This window comes from Euwallacea fornicatus, unplaced genomic scaffold, assembly GCF_040115645.1.
Source record: "Euwallacea fornicatus isolate EFF26 unplaced genomic scaffold, ASM4011564v1 scaffold_48, whole genome shotgun sequence".
NCBI classification, from domain to species: Eukaryota; Metazoa; Arthropoda; class Insecta; order Coleoptera; family Curculionidae; genus Euwallacea; species Euwallacea fornicatus.
Window position 1 is genome coordinate 920,413 of NW_027096016.1, and position 6,219 is coordinate 926,631.

Consider the following 6,219-nt stretch of genomic DNA (forward strand, 5'->3'; position numbering starts at 1 on the left):
CATCTTGTTGAACTTCCAAGAAAAATAGTACTTTATGTGCTCAAACACACAACTTTTGTGACTTTTCAAACTTAGAAGCTCGATAGCTTCGGCAAATGAAGACCAAATTTGTTAAACAAAGTGTCAAATTAATCAGCTCGACGAGATCTTTAAAATGACACAACACACTATGATTACATCTTGTTGAACTTCCAAGAAAAATAGTACTTTATGTGCTCAAACACACAACTTTTGTGACTTTTCAAATTTTGAAGCTCGATAAATTCGGCAAATGTGGACCAAATTTCTTAAACAAAGTGTCAAAGTAATCACCTCAACGAGATTTTGAAGATGTCACAACACATCATGATTACATCTTGTTGAACTTCCAAGAAAAATAGTACTTTATGTGCTGAAACACACAACTTTTGTGACTTTTCAAACTTTGAAGCTCGATAGCTTCGGCAAATGAAGACCAAATTTGTTAAACAAAGTGTCAAATTAATCAGCTCGACGAGATTTTGAAGATGTCACAACACATCATGATTGCATCTTGTTGAACTTCCAAGAAAAATAGTACTTTATGTGCTCAAACACATAACTTTTGTGACTTTTCAAAGTTTGAAGCTCGGTAGTTTCGGCAAATGAAGACCAAATTTGTTAACCAATGTGTCAAATTAATCAGCTCGACGAGATTTTGAATATGTCACAACACATCATGATTGCATCTTGTTGAATTTCCAAGAAAAATAGTACTTTATGTGCTCAAACACACATATTTTTTGACTTTTCAAACTTTGAAGCTCGATAACTTCGGCAAATGTGGACCAAATTTCTTAAACATAGTGTCAAAGTAATCACCTAAACGAGATTTTGAAGATGTCACAACACATCATGATTACATCTTGTTGAACTTCCAAGAAAAATAGTACTTTATGTGCTCAAACACACATATTTTGTGACTTTTCAAACTTTGAAGCTCGATAACTTTGGCAAATGTGGACCAAATTTGTTAACCAAAGTGTCAAAGTAATCACCTCAACGAGATTTTGAAGATGTCACAACACATCATGATTACATCTTGTTGAACTTCCAAGAAAAATAGTACTTTATGTGCTCAAACACACAACTTTTGTGACTTTTCAAACTTTGAAGCTCGATAACTTCGGCATATGTGGACCAAATTTCTTAAACAATGTGTCAAAGTAATCACCTCAACGAGATTTTGAAGATGTCACAACACATCATGATTACATCTTGTTGAACTTCCAAGAAAAATAGTACTTTATGTGCTCAAACACACAACTTTTGTGACTTTTCAAACTTTGAAGCTCGATAACTTCGGGAATTGTGAACCACATTTCTTAAACAAAGTGTCAAATTAATCAGCTCGACGAGATTTTGAATATGTCACAACACATCATGATTGCATCTTGTTGAATTTCCAAGAAAAATAGTACTTTATGTGCTCAAACACACATATTTTTTGACTTTTCAAACTTTGAAGCTCGATAACTTCGGCAAATGTGGACCAAATTTCTTAAACAAAGTGTCAAAGTAATCACCTCAACGAGATTTTGAAGATGTCACAACACATCATGATTACATCTTGTTGAACTTCCAAGAAAAATAGTACTTTATGTGCTCAAACACACAACTTTTGTGACTTTTCAAACTTTGAAGCTCGATAACTTTGGAAAATGTGGACCAAATTTGTTAACCAAAGTGTCAAATTAATCACCTAAACGAGATTTTGAAGATGTCACAACACATCATGATTACATCTTGTTGAACTTCCAAGAAAAATAGTACTTTATGTGCTCAAACACACATATTTTGTGACTTTTCAAACTTTGAAGCTCGATAACTTTGGCAAATGTGGACCAAATTTGTTAACCAAAGTGTCAAAGTAATCACCTCAACGAGATTTTGAAGATGTCACAACACATCATGATTACATCTTGTTGAACTTCCAAGAAAAATAGTACTTTATGTGCTCAAACACACAACTTTTGTGACTTTTCAAACTTTGAAGCTCGATAACTTCGGCATATGTGGACCAAATTTCTTAAACAAAGTGTCAAAGTAATCACCTCAACGAGATTTTGAAGATGTCACAACACATCATGATTACATCTTGTTGAACTTCCAAGAAAAATAGTACTTTATGTGCTCAAACACATAACTTTTGTGACTTTTCAAACTTTGAAGCTCGATAGCTTCGGCAAATGAAGACCAAATTTGTTAAACAAAGTGTCAAATTAATCAGCTCGACGAGATCTTTAAAATGACACAACACATCATCATTGCACCTTGTTGAACTTCCAAGAAAAATAGTACATTATGTGCTCAAACACACAACTTTTGTGACTTTTCAAACTTTGAAGCTCGATAACTTCGGGAATTGTGAACCACATTTCTTAAACAAAGTGTCAAATTAATCAGCTCCACGAAATTTTAAAGATGTCACAACACATCATGATTGCATCTTGTTGAATTTCCAAGAAAAATAGTACTTTATGTGCTCAAACACACATATTTTGTGACTTTTCAAATTTTGAAGCTCGATAACTTCGGCAAATGTGGACCAAATTTCTTAAACAAAGTGTCAAAGTAATCACCTCAACGAGATTTTGAAGATGTCACAACACATCATGATTACATCTTGTTGAACTTCCAAGAAAAATAGTACTTTATGTGCTCAAACACACAACTTTTGTGACTTTTCAAACTTTGAAGCTCGATAACTTTGGAAAATGTGGACCAAATTTGTTAACCAAAGTGTCAAATTAATCACCTCAACGAGATTTTGAAGATGTCACAACACATCATGATTGCATCTTGTTGAATTTCCAAGAAAAATAGTACTTTATGTGCTGAAACACACAACTTTTGTGACTTTTCAAACTTTGAAGCTCGATAGCTTCGGCAAATGAAGACCAAATTTGTTAAACAAAGTGTCAAATTAATCAGCTCGACGAGATGTTGAAGATGTCACAACACATCATGATTGCATCTTGTTGAACTTCCAAGAAAAATAGTTCTTTATGTGCTCAAACACATAACTTTTGTGACTTTTCAAAGTTTGAAGCTCGGTAGTTTCGGCAAATGAAGACCAAATTTGTTAACCAATGTGTCAAATTAATCAGCTCGACGAGATTTTGAATATGTCACAACACATCATGATTGCATCTTGTTGAATTTCCAAGAAAAATAGTACTTTATGTGCTCAAACACACATATTTTTTGACTTTTCAAACTTTGAAGCTCGATAACTTCGGCAAATGTGGACCAAATTTCTTAAACATAGTGTCAAAGTAATCACCTAAACGAGATTTTGAAGATGTCACAACACATCATGATTACATCTTGTTGAACTTCCAAGAAAAATAGTACTTTATGTGCTCAAACACACATATTTTGTGACTTTTCAAACTTTGAAGCTCGATAACTTTGGCAAATGTGGACCAAATTTGTTAACCAAAGTGTCAAAGTAATCACCTCAACGAGATTTTGAAGATGTCACAACACATCATGATTACATCTTGTTGAACTTCCAAGAAAAATAGTACTTTATGTGCTCAAACACACAACTTTTGTGACTTTTCAAACTTTGAAGCTCGATAACTTCGGCATATGTGGACCAAATTTCTTAAACAAAATGTCAAAGTAATCACCTCAACGAGATTTTGAAGATGTCACAACACATCATGATTACATCTTGTTGAACTTCCAAGAAAAATAGTACTTTATGTGCTCAAACACATAACTTTTGTGACTTTTCAAACTTTGAAGCTCGATAGCTTCGGCAAATGAAGACCAAATTTGTTAAACAAAGTGTCAAATTAATCAGCTCGACGAGATCTTTAAAATGACACAACACATCATCATTGCACCTTGTTGAACTTCCAAGAAAAATAGTACATTATGTGCTCAAACACACAACTTTTGTGACTTTTCAAACTTTGAAGCTCGATAACTTCGGGAATTGTGAACCACATTTCTTAAACAAAGTGTCAAATTAATCAGCTCCACGAAATTTTGAAGATGTCACAACACATCATGATTGCATCTTGTTGAATTTCCAAGAAAAATAGTACTTTATGTGCTCAAACACACATATTTTGTGACTTTTCAAATTTTGAAGCTCGATAACTTCGGCAAATGTGGACCAAATTTCTTAAACAAAGTGTCAAAGTAATCACCTCAACGAGATTTTGAAGATGTCACAACACATCATGATTACATCTTGTTGAACTTCCAAGAAAAATAGTACTTTATGTGCTCAAACACACAACTTTTGTGACTTTTCAAACTTTGAAGCTCGATAACTTCGGCATATGTGGACCAAATTTCTTAAACAAAGTGTCAAAGTAATCACCTCAACGAGATTTTGAAGATGTCACAACACATCATGATTACATCTTGTTGAACTTCCAAGAAAAATAGTACTTTATGTGCTCAAACACATAACTTTTGTGACTTTTCAAACTTTGAAGCTCGATAGCTTCGGCAAATGAAGACCAAATTTGTTAAACAAAGTGTCAAATTAATCAGCTCGACGAGATCTTTAAAATGACACAACACACTATGATTACATCTTGTTGAACTTCCAAGAAAAATAGTACTTTATGTGCTCAAACACACAACTTTTGTGACTTTTCAAACTTAGAAGCTCGATAGCTTCGGCAAATGAAGACCAAATTTGTTAAACAAAGTGTCAAATTAATCAGCTCGACGAGATCTTTAAAATGACACAACACACTATGATTACATCTTGTTGAACTTCCAAGAAAAATAGTACTTTATGTGCTCAAACACACAACTTTTGTGACTTTTCAAATTTTGAAGCTCGATAAATTCGGCAAATGTGGACCAAATTTCTTAAACAAAGTGTCAAAGTAATCACCTCAACGAGATTTTGAAGATGTCACAACACATCATGATTACATCTTGTTGAACTTCCAAGAAAAATAGTACTTTATGTGCTGAAACACACAACTTTTGTGACTTTTCAAACTTTGAAGCTCGATAGCTTCGGCAAATGAAGACCAAATTTGTTAAACAAAGTGTCAAATTAATCAGCTCGACGAGATTTTGAAGATGTCACAACACATCATGATTGCATCTTGTTGAACTTCCAAGAAAAATAGTACTTTATGTGCTCAAACACATAACTTTTGTGACTTTTCAAAGTTTGAAGCTCGGTAGTTTCGGCAAATGAAGACCAAATTTGTTAACCAATGTGTCAAATTAATCAGCTCGACGAGATTTTGAATATGTCACAACACATCATGATTGCATCTTGTTGAATTTCCAAGAAAAATAGTACTTTATGTGCTCAAACACACATATTTTTTGACTTTTCAAACTTTGAAGCTCGATAACTTCGGCAAATGTGGACCAAATTTCTTAAACATAGTGTCAAAGTAATCACCTAAACGAGATTTTGAAGATGTCACAACACATCATGATTACATCTTGTTGAACTTCCAAGAAAAATAGTACTTTATGTGCTCAAACACACATATTTTGTGACTTTTCAAACTTTGAAGCTCGATAACTTTGGCAAATGTGGACCAAATTTGTTAACCAAAGTGTCAAAGTAATCACCTCAACGAGATTTTGAAGATGTCACAACACATCATGATTACATCTTGTTGAACTTCCAAGAAAAATAGTACTTTATGTGCTCAAACACACAACTTTTGTGACTTTTCAAACTTTGAAGCTCGATAACTTCGGCATATGTGGACCAAATTTCTTAAACAATGTGTCAAAGTAATCACCTCAACGAGATTTTGAAGATGTCACAACACATCATGATTACATCTTGTTGAACTTCCAAGAAAAATAGTACTTTATGTGCTCAAACACACAACTTTTGTGACTTTTCAAACTTTGAAGCTCGATAACTTCGGGAATTGTGAACCACATTTCTTAAACAAAGTGTCAAATTAATCAGCTCGACGAGATTTTGAATATGTCACAACACATCATGATTGCATCTTGTTGAATTTCCAAGAAAAATAGTACTTTATGTGCTCAAACACACATATTTTTTGACTTTTCAAACTTTGAAGCTCGATAACTTCGGCAAATGTGGACCAAATTTCTTAAACAAAGTGTCAAAGTAATCACCTCAACGAGATTTTGAAGATGTCACAACACATCATGATTACATCTTGTTGAACTTCCAAGAAAAATAGTACTTTATGTGCTCAAACACACAACTTTTGT